The following is an 11,098-nucleotide window of genomic DNA, read 5'->3' as shown; positions in this document are numbered from 1 at the left end:
GTTCATGCTCTGTCTCTCTCTGTCCCAAAAATAAATAAAAAACGTTAAAAAATAAATAAATAAATAAATAAATAAATAAATAAATAAAGACTTTAATAAGAGATGAAGAAGGACATTACATCATAATTAAGGGGTCTATCCATCAAGAAGAGCTAACAATTGTAAATGTTTATGATCCCAATGTGAAAGAACTCAAATATATAAATCAATCACAAATATAAATAAATGTATAGATAATAATACTGTGATTGTAGAGGACTTTAATACTTCACTAACAGCAAAGAATAGATCATCTAGTCAAAAAATCAATAAGGAAACAATGGTTCTGAATGACACATTGGAATAGATGGACTTAATAGATATATTCAGAATTTTTCATCCAAAGCAGAATACACATTCTTCTCAAGTACACATGGAATATTCTCCAAAACACATCACATACTGGGTCACAAAACAGCCCTCAACAAATACAAACGGATTGAGACTATACTATGTAGATTATCAGATCACAACACTATGAAACTTGAAATCAATCACAGGAGGGGCGCCTGGGTGGCTCAGTCGGTTAAGCAGCCGACTTCAGCTCAGGTCATGATCTCGTGGTCCATGAGTTCGAGCCCCGTGTCAGGCTCTGGGCTGACAGCTCAGAGCCTGGAGCCTGTTTTGGATTCTGTGTCTCCCTCTCTCTGACCCTCCCCTGTTCATGCTCTGTCTCTCCCTGTCTCAAAAATAAATTTGAAAAAAGTTTTAAAAATTAAAAAAAAAAAAAAAGAAATCAACCACAGGAAAACATTTTGAAATCCCCCAAATACATGGAGGGTAAAAAACATTCTACTAAGGAATTAATGGGTCAACTAGGAAATTAAAGAAACAATTTAAAAATATATGGAAACAAATGAAAATGAAACCACGACAGTCCAAACCCTTTAGGGTACAGCAAATGCAGTCCTAAGGGGAAAATACATTGTAATGCAATTCAGGGCTATCTCAAGAAGGAAGAAATGTCCCAAATACATAACCTAACCTCATACTTAAAGGAAACAGAAAGGCAGTAGCAAAGAAATCCCAAAGCAAGCAGAAGAAAAGAAATAATAAAGATTAGAGAAGAAATAAACAACATAGAATCCAAAAAACAAAACAAACAAAAAAACCAGATCAATGAATTTAAGAGCTGTTTTTTCTAAAGAATAAATAAAATTAATAAACCCTTATCCAGACTTATAAAAAACAAGAGAGAGAGATCCCAAATAGATAAAATCATGAATGAAAGAGAGATCACAACCAACACACAGAAATACAAACAATTATAAGAGATATTATGAAAAATTATATGCCAACAAATTGGGCAGTCTAGAAGAGATGGATAAATTCCTAGAAACATATAAACTACCAAAATTGAAACAGGAAGAAATAGAAAATGTGAATAGACCTCTAACCAATAAAGAAATTGAATCAGTAATTAATAATCTCCCAACAAACAACAGTCCAGGGCCAGATATCTTCCCAGGTGAAGTCTACAAAACATTTAAAGAAGAATTAACACCTACTCTTCTCAAACTGTTCCAAAGAATAGAAATGGAAGTAAAACCTCCAAACTCATTCTATGAGGCCAGCATTACCTTGATTCCCAAACCAGACAAAAACTCCACTAAAAAGGAGAATTACAGGCCAATATCCCTGAAGAACACAGATGCAAAAATTCTCAACAAGATACTAACAAATCAAATTCAACAGTATACTAGAAGAATTATTCATCATGATCAAATGGATTCATTTCTGGGCTGCAGGGCTGGTTCAATATTCTCAAATCAATCAACATGATATATCACATTAATAAAGAAAGGATAAGAACCATATTATCCTGTCAATAGATGCAGAAAAAGCATTTGACAAAATATAGCATCCTTTCTTAATAAAAACCCTCAAGAAAGTCAGGATAAAAGGAACATACATTAACATCATAAAAGCCATATATGAAAGGCCCACAGCAATATCATCCTCAATGGGTAAAAAAGCTTTCCCCTTAAGATCAGGAACATGGCAAGGATGTCCACTCTCACCACTGTTGTTTAAGATAGTGTTGGAAATCCTAACCTCAGCAATCAGACAACAAAATGAAATAAAAGGCATCCAAATTGGCAAAGAAGTCAATCTTTCACTTTTCACAAATGACATGATACTCTACATGGAAAACCCAAAAAACTCCACCCCAAAACTGCTAGAACTGGTACATGGATTCAGCAAAATCGCAGGATATAAAATCAATTGTACAGAAATCTGTCACTTTTCTATACACTAATAAAGAAGCAGCAGAAAGAGAAATCAAGGAATCAATCCCATTTATAATTGCACTGAAAACCATAAAATACCTAGGAATAAACCTAACCAAAGGGGTAAAAGATCTGTATGTTGAAAACTATAGAAAGCTTAAGAAAGAAACTGAAGAAGACACAAAGAAATGGACAAGCATCCCATGCTCATGGATTGGAAAAACAAATATTGTTAAAATATCAATATTACCCAAGGCAATTTCCATCAAATCCCATTCAATGAAATTCCCATCAAAACACCACCAGCATTCTTCACAGAGCTATAACAAATAATGCTAAAATTTCTATGGAACCACAAAAGACCCTGAATAGCCAAAGTAAGACAAAGTTGAAAAAGAAAACCAAAGTGGGAGGTATCACAATCCCAGATTTGAGCTTCTACTACAAAGCTGTAATCATCACGACAGTATGGTGTTGCCCAAAAACAGACACATAGCCAAATGGAATAGAATAAAGACTCCAGAAGTGGATCCACAAATGTATGGCCAACTAATCTGGAAACTGGACCACTTTCTTGCCCATACACAAAAATAAATTCAAACTGAATGAAAGACCCAAATGTGAGACAGGAAACCATCAAACTCCTACAGGAGAAAACAGGCAGCAACCTCTTTGACCTTGGCTGCAGCAATTTCTTACTTGACATGTCTCCGAAGACAAGGGAAACAAAAGCAAAAATGAACTATTGGGACCTCATGAAGATAAAAAGCTTCTGCACAGCAAAGGAAACAATTAAAAACTAAAAGGCAACCGATGGAATGGGAGAAGATATCTGCAAATGACATATGTGAAAGGGTTAGTATCCCAAATCTATAAAGAACTTAACCAAACTCAACACCTGAAAGGCAAATAATCCAGTGAAAAATGAGAAGACATGAATAGACACTTCCAAAGAAGACATCCAGTGGACATACAGGCATGAAATGATGCTCAACATCACTCATCATCAGGGAAATACAAATCAAAATCACATTGAGACACCACCTCACACCAGTCAGTGTGGTTAAAATTAACAACTCATGAAACAACAGATAATGGCAAGGATGTGGAGTTTGTGGAGGATCTGGATCTGCACTATTGGTGTGAATGCATACTGGTACAGCCACTCTGGAAAACAGGGTGGGGTTCCTCAAAAAATTAAAAATAAAAGTATCTTATGACTGAGCAATAGCACTACTACAAATTTATCCGAAGGATAGAGGAGTGCTGAATTGTAGGGGCACATATACCCCAATGTTTACAGTAGCACTATCAACAATAGCCAAATTATGGAAAGAGAATGGATAAAGAAGATGTGAGATACACACACACACACACACACACACACACACACACACACTACTTGGTAACAAAAAAGAATGAAATCTTGCTATTTGCAACAATGTGGATGGAACTGAAGGGTATTATGCCAAGTGAAATAAGTTAGAGAAAGATAGATATCATATGATTTTACTCATATGTGGAATTTGAGAAACTTAACAGAAGACCATAGGGGAAGGGAAGGAAAAATAAGATACAAACAGAGAGGGGAGCAAACCATGAGACTCTTAAATACAGATAACAAACTGAGGGTTGATGTGGGGTGGGGGTGGGGTGGTTAGCAGGGTGGAGAAATGAGTGATGGGCATGGAAGAGGGCACTTGTTGGGATGAGCACGGGGTATTGTATATAAGTGATGAATCACAGGAATCTACTCCTGAAGCCAAGACTACACTGTATATTAGCTAACTTGACAATTAAAAAAAAAAAAAACTTGAAACAAACAAACTAAAAGAATAAAGCTGGAGGCATCACACTTCTGATTTCAAATTATTACAAAACTATAGTATTCAAAACATGATGGTACTGGAATAAAAACAGACCAATGGAGCAGAATAGAAAGCCCAGAAATAAACACACACACATATATATATATAATATATATATATATAATATATATAATAACTAATCTATGACAAGAGTGCCAAGAATAAACAATGGAGAAAAGACAGTCTCTTCAGTTAAATGGTGTTGGGAAAACTGGATATTCACATGCCAAAGAATAAATTGGGCCCTTATCTCACACCACATACAAAAATCAACTCAAAGTAGATTAAAAACTTCAAATAAGACCAGAAACCAAAAAACTCCTAGGGGGAAAAAAACATGTCAAGTTTCTTGGCATTGGCATTGGCAATGATTTTTTTGATATAACACCAAAAGCACAGGCAACAAAAGCAAAAATAAACAAGTGACATTACATCAAACTAAAAAAGTTATTTACAGCAATGTAAACAATCAACAAAATGAAAAGGCAACCTAAAGAATAAGAGAGACTATAAACCATTTATATGGTAAGGGGTTAATATTCAAAATATATAAGGAATTCTTACAACCCAATAGCAAAAGAGCATAACTTGATTAAAACATGGCCAAAGGACCTGAATAGACATTTTTTCAAAGAAGACATACAAAGGGCCAACAGATACATAAAAAGGTGCTCACCATCACTAATCATCAGGGAAATGTAAATCATAACAACGAGATATCACTTCATAACTGTTAGGATGGTTATTGTCAAAAAGATAAGCAATAAGTGTGCGAAGGCTATGAAGAAAAGGGAGCCCTTGTACACTGTTGGTGGAAATGTAAATTGGTATAGCCCTTATGGATAACAGTATGGAACTTACTAAAAAAATTAAGAATAGATTATCATATGACCCAGCTGTCCCCCTAGTGGGTATATATCCAAAGAAAATGAAATCAGAATCTCAGAGATATCTGCACTGCCATGTTCATTGCAGCATTATTCGTAATAGCAAAAATATGTAAATGACCTGTGTCCATCAACAGATAAAGAAAATGTGGTATACTTATATACCACATACATATGAATATAAATTTGTATACATACATATAAATTTGTATGTGTATTTAAATGTATACACACTCATATACATATACCTACACACACACAGGAAAGTTATTAATCCATTAAAAAAAAGAAATCCTGCCATTTGCGACAACATGAACAAATCTTTAGGATATTATGCAAAGTGAAATACACCAGACAGAGAAAGATACATATGATCTGACTTCACTTATATGTGGAATTTAAGTCATTGAACTTACAGGCTGCCAGGGGCTAAGGGATGGGAGAAAATAGGGATATGTGGCCAAATGGTACAAACTTTCAGTTATAAGATGAACAAATTCTGGAAATCTAATGTACAGCATGGTGAATATAGTTAAAAATACTTTATTCTGTACTTGAAATCAACTAAAAAAGTAGATCTTAAACGTTCTCACCACACCCCCCAAAATGGTACACGTGTGAGGTGATGTATGTGTTAATTAGCTTGACTGTGTTAATCATTTCACGATGTATACATATATCAAACTATCACATGTACATCTTAAATATATATATGGTTTTAATTTATCAATTATGCCTCCACAAAGTTGGGGGTAAAAAGTTCTTTATGTTGTTGTTTATTAATTTTCAGTGGGCAAAGTTTCTAGTTGGTGATTCCTGGTTTCAATTTCATTGTTTTCTCAATTTTCTTCTATCAAGTTATATGAGATAACTTATGAAAACTTCAGTTTTCTTAGAATTAAAAAAAACAACTTCCCATTTCTGTCTTTTCTCAGATCTTTCTAGGATTGTCAGAAAGTTTTTATTATTTCTTATATTAATGAGGTGAGTATTCCAAGTCTGACCTCATACTTAAACATAAAAGGCCTGAAACACAGAGACTATAACATGTAGTAAATTAATCCTCTTTTACCTATGACTTTTATAATGTATATTTATAATAAACATAAACAGGAGGAGCATGTGGGAAAGTCAGCTTTGCCAAAAATAGTAATATCCTCAGTCTTAATGCTTGATAGTGGATGAAGTACCTACAGGGCATTACTGTGGGACTGACCACCCAACCCCTCTCTCATTTTGAAAACGGCTCCCTCGTCCCCATCCATATGTTGGTAGAAGCAGCTTAATTAATGCTTAACCCTTGCATTAACTGGGTATTGGGTGTTGGTCTGGATCTTAGCATCTTACCCAAGCTGAGTCAGTGAGATTTGGCAATTTTGAGACTGGGACTTAGAAAGTGATCACACTATGTACTCCTAGTATCAATTTCCTTCCCAATTTATTGTTACCTATCTCAAGTCTATGTGTAAATGGATTCTCTTCCTGTATTGTCCACATAGCCATTATGTCACAGTCCTCACTATGGTCCACCATAATATTTCTAGCTTCTCCATAAGAGAACTTTACATTGCTGCTGGTCGCTCTCTATCTGCTGGGACGTAGTCACCTCAATAATATACTGTTGTCGGTGCCAACAAAAGTTGGTACTGGTACCAACAAAAGAGTTACTCTGTTTCAGAGTACATTTCCTGTATTGCCCATTCTTTAATTCCACTGAGTATCATTACATGAAGTTAAACAGCTGTATCAGTCTTTACAGAAAGATTGAAGTAACTAAAGGAAATTACAACATAAAAGGGAGAAAATTAAACTAAGTAGTATAACAACTACCGCAGTGTTTCGTAACTTCGTGTGGAGAAAATGTCCAGACCATGAACCATACAAAGGCGACCATCCAAAAGTATGAATAACGTGATAATGCTACAGTTGACTTATTTTTGGTCAAACATGCATTCTATTAATTTAAATGTATTTAAATATGTCTTCTAAATTGAACACTGTCAGTACTCATGTGCCTCTGAGTCACACACAAGGAACAGATGCAGACAATGTCAAAGTAAGGTGATGGGTACTTCCTCAGACTGGCAGAAACCTGCTTTGGGCAACTCCATATCTAATGAAATATGGATCTGCTGGCCTGTGAATCTCTGTGGGACCAAGAGATATATGGGGATCTTCCCTGTACCCTGGACCCATGATGGTGCCATATTGTCTTGTTTCTTCTCTAGACAGATATTTTTGAACTAAATAGCTTTCTGTAATGATGTATTTGTTGACTAGCATCTGTTGTGTACACTATCTTACAAAAAAAGGCAACCAAGAAGTTAAATATATAGACTAGCTTCTCATGGATGTCCCTGATCCCTAACCTCTTGTCTTTCTGATCTTCAGTCTGTCCCTTTTTTTAATGTTCCATATGCCTTTTGGAAAAGTATGCCCATGATAACAGGAAACTATTTTGCTTTCAGATGCATCTGACTTCTCCCTACAGCATATTTTTACAGGTCAGAGTTATTCGGTCTGAAATAACAACTCATGGATTCTAAAATTCTCTGCACCCGTAGTAGTCATACAACTTGTCTTATTATTCTTCCTACCTCCAACACACATACACACATACACACACACTCCTCCAAAGTATAAATATCATGTGTTATAAAACAGGATAATCTCAACTCGTAAGGCAGAAGACAAATATTTTTCTTACTAGCTTTAAGGCAAGAAATCTCACAATTAAATATTTAGTATTCTTATTGTGCAGATCAGTGTTAATTCCTTTCTTTTATCCCCAATTTATACAAAATAAATTTTTGACCAAGAGATATCCTATTTAGATTGTTTCCTCCTCCCCACCCTTTGCTCCTCCCTTTTCTTAGAAAGAAGGGGGGCCTAGTCTCTTTCTTCCAATTGCAAAGTTACCTTTAGGTGTTAGTGAGGGGTCATGTTTTCTACCACATGGAGAAAGCCAGTGCATACACATAGGGCAAGAGTCAATGGGAAAACGAAAAGAGACCTGAGGGCATTGCAGAGACTGGGACTGGTTGTTTCAAAGGCCCAGGTGAATTCCTGTCCTTCTTATAAATGAATTGTTCTCTTCCTTTCATTTCACCAGATATCATCATATCTCTCCAATTTCCTAACAAAGGCTAATTCAAATTTGCCTTATGTTATTTAAAAGCAAAAGAAATCTCACTTGTAAACCAAACTAACAACAACAACAAAAATGCTTCCTTGTCTCAGACCACCTGATCCTGTTTGAGAAAAGGCAGACATTTACTCCAACTTTATCATTTGCATAAATGTTGTAGCATTAGCTCAAAATATTAGTATGCATGCTTTCTATGCATTTCACTCCCCCTTTTCACTCTTACTTAAGAGCTAGCTTTCCTCCTCCAGTCTACTACAAGGCAGAAGCAAAGTTAAATCTGAGAGGAATATTCTCAGATCTAGGTTTACAAAGCCAGTTTTCTTGTTTAATAGACTAGAGGATTTGGCGGGGAACAGGAGGGGGGTAGGACAAAAGGCAAAGAGTACATCCAGGATAAAGATAGATGAGAGAGATCTTTGAAGAGGGAAGAAGAAGGAACATTCTTGTCTCTAATACCAGGAAGCAGAATATAAGGGACAACAATGACCAAATGTACTCAAGAGTCAGCATCATCCCATGCCATCCACCTAAGGACAAGCCACAGTTCAACAGTTCTGGAAACTTCCTTGCCCCTTAACAGGAAGATAAACATCTGGACATCCTGTGTGGGGATGGAAGCAGGAATGGAGCATTTGCTCCTGACAATTGGAGAACAAAAAAGAATGATTTGGGGATATCCCTATGTGAACCATCAGTAAATGTATAGCACCTGGTATAGAAGAAAGCAAGTGCCCAATCCCAAAGGAAAAACCCAAGATTTCAACCACTTCTCTGAGAAACTAAAACCTTACCAAAACCAAGAGAGACCTTAGGGTTTACCCATGAAAGGTAATAAGTTGCCCAAAAAAGAAGAGATAAAACCAAATAATAGTTGGTTTCAAAACACAAAGCTGTAAGTAACAGTTGGTTACTGCTTTTTATTTTTCTGCTTTCTCAGTTATCTTCACCATATACCATTCTGTAAGAATTAACTATAATATCAGTTTTTCAGGAGTTAACAGTACCTCCTTCCCTCATCTTGCCTTTCTTGGGATTCCCAAGGGGCTCCTTCTTGTTCATTTGTAATGTTAAAAATAGTCAGCACAAACCTAGGGCTTTGTGAAAGCATTCCAGGTCTGTCTTCATATTCACACCCTAAGAACAGCAGAACTACATGGAATACTCCCATTTCAAAAATACAAACTTGCACTTATCTATGACCTATGTAATTATGTATGTAAACAGGAGATATGATAGCCGGCACTTCTAAAAAGCTGTGTTTCAACATTTTAGCTCATTAATGGTGAGTTGCTTGGAGCTCCAGTGTTTATGCTGGATGACCCCTTCTGCTTTTCCAAAGAAGACAGCTGAACTCCTTTGTTTACCTCTCTTTTCTTGTCATTTATTTTTCTCTACCACCTTCCCTCCTAACTTGGATCCCTGGAGTGCATTATTTCATATCAGCAACCTAAAGAACATGTTTCTTATCTGTTCCATGATATTGGGGTGATAGCAAGAAAAGTGAAAAGAATGGGTTAGTTGGCCTCATTTTTTATATGGGGAAGTAACAGGAAAGATGTCAACACATGGGTTATTCCATGTTCAAATTCTGATTAATCTATCTGATTCAAATGTCTGTGGTTTTCATTATGGCTCTCTGTCCCTCTCTTCCGCTCACCTGTGTCATGATTTAAAGCCAGATGAAAGGTAGAACTGCTAGAAACAAAATACTAGTTTACTCCTTTAATTCTTTGCTTATATTCTGAGAAATGTTGCCCAACTCCTTTCTTCTTCAAAATGTTTATGTATTCATCCAGTCTTTCTTCTTTCCCTCATCTAGTCCCCATCTTCCTAAAACTCACCAAAGTTTCTGTATTTTTACTTTCTATTTCTCAACATCTTTCCCCAAAATTATTTCTCCTTCCTTCTTCCTTATTCAGTACAGGATTAAGTAGCTTGGTTACAAGGTATTGAAAAGGTTTAAGCAAAGGAGGTACTAATCAAATTGTCATTTTAGTAAAATTATTCTGAATACAATCATCTGAAAAGTGACCACAAATAAAACATAGATAAACATTCCTCTTTAGGCTCATCCTGAATGCAATTAAACTCTGAAGGCTTGAGTTTCATGTTCACCAGGGTAGCATTAACTCTTAACCCTGAGAGTCAGAAATGTTCACAGACCTTCAATCTGTTTTTCTTGGTCACTGCCAATTAAGTTCTTGAACTGTTGTATTCTCCTTACTTTCCTCTTTATAAGATTTATTTTCTATGATCCAAACGCCCACTGTTGATCTCATTCTTCACTCCTCCCTTGGGAATTCCCATTCTAAGATTAATAAGCCATATACCTTCATATTCTTTATTCATATTTTTTACAATGCATATCATTTACTAAAAATGGACTGCCCACAGGGGGGAATGGACTCCCTGAATTTGCTCAATCATTTTCCTGTGTTTCAAGTACAAGACTGCAAGATGACATCAGGATCCTCCTTGCTCTCCACTGTCACTTCTGGACAATTACTCCTCTCCCTGTAAGCCCTACCTTCTACTCTTTCACTTCACTGTCACCTAACAAAACCAGTCCCACTTCCTTTTACTCATTGACGTCTTCGTTCTTTTCCTCATCCCTAAATCCTGTCATTATCCTGAGAGATATATAGCTGATCCATTCCAAATCGTAGCTCCTTAGGTTTCATCACCTCCTTATTCCTAAGGACCTCTCCTCAGCTCTATTTCAAGCACTCACTTCAATGGCCACATCTTGAGCCTCATTTTCTTTTTTTTTTTTTATTTATATATGAAATTTATTGTCAAATTGGTTTCCATACAACACCCAGTGTTGAGCCTCATTTTCATATGCAGTTACTTCATCACTAAAATAATACATAAAACTTCTTTAAAATGACACCTTCCTATCCTTCTAGCTTGCTTTGTCTATTA

This window comes from Herpailurus yagouaroundi, unplaced genomic scaffold (genome assembly GCF_014898765.1).
Source record: "Herpailurus yagouaroundi ecotype Mexico unplaced genomic scaffold, PumYag 29, whole genome shotgun sequence".
Taxonomy (NCBI): Eukaryota; Metazoa; Chordata; class Mammalia; order Carnivora; family Felidae; genus Herpailurus; species Herpailurus yagouaroundi.
This window is presented reverse-complemented; position numbering follows the sequence as displayed.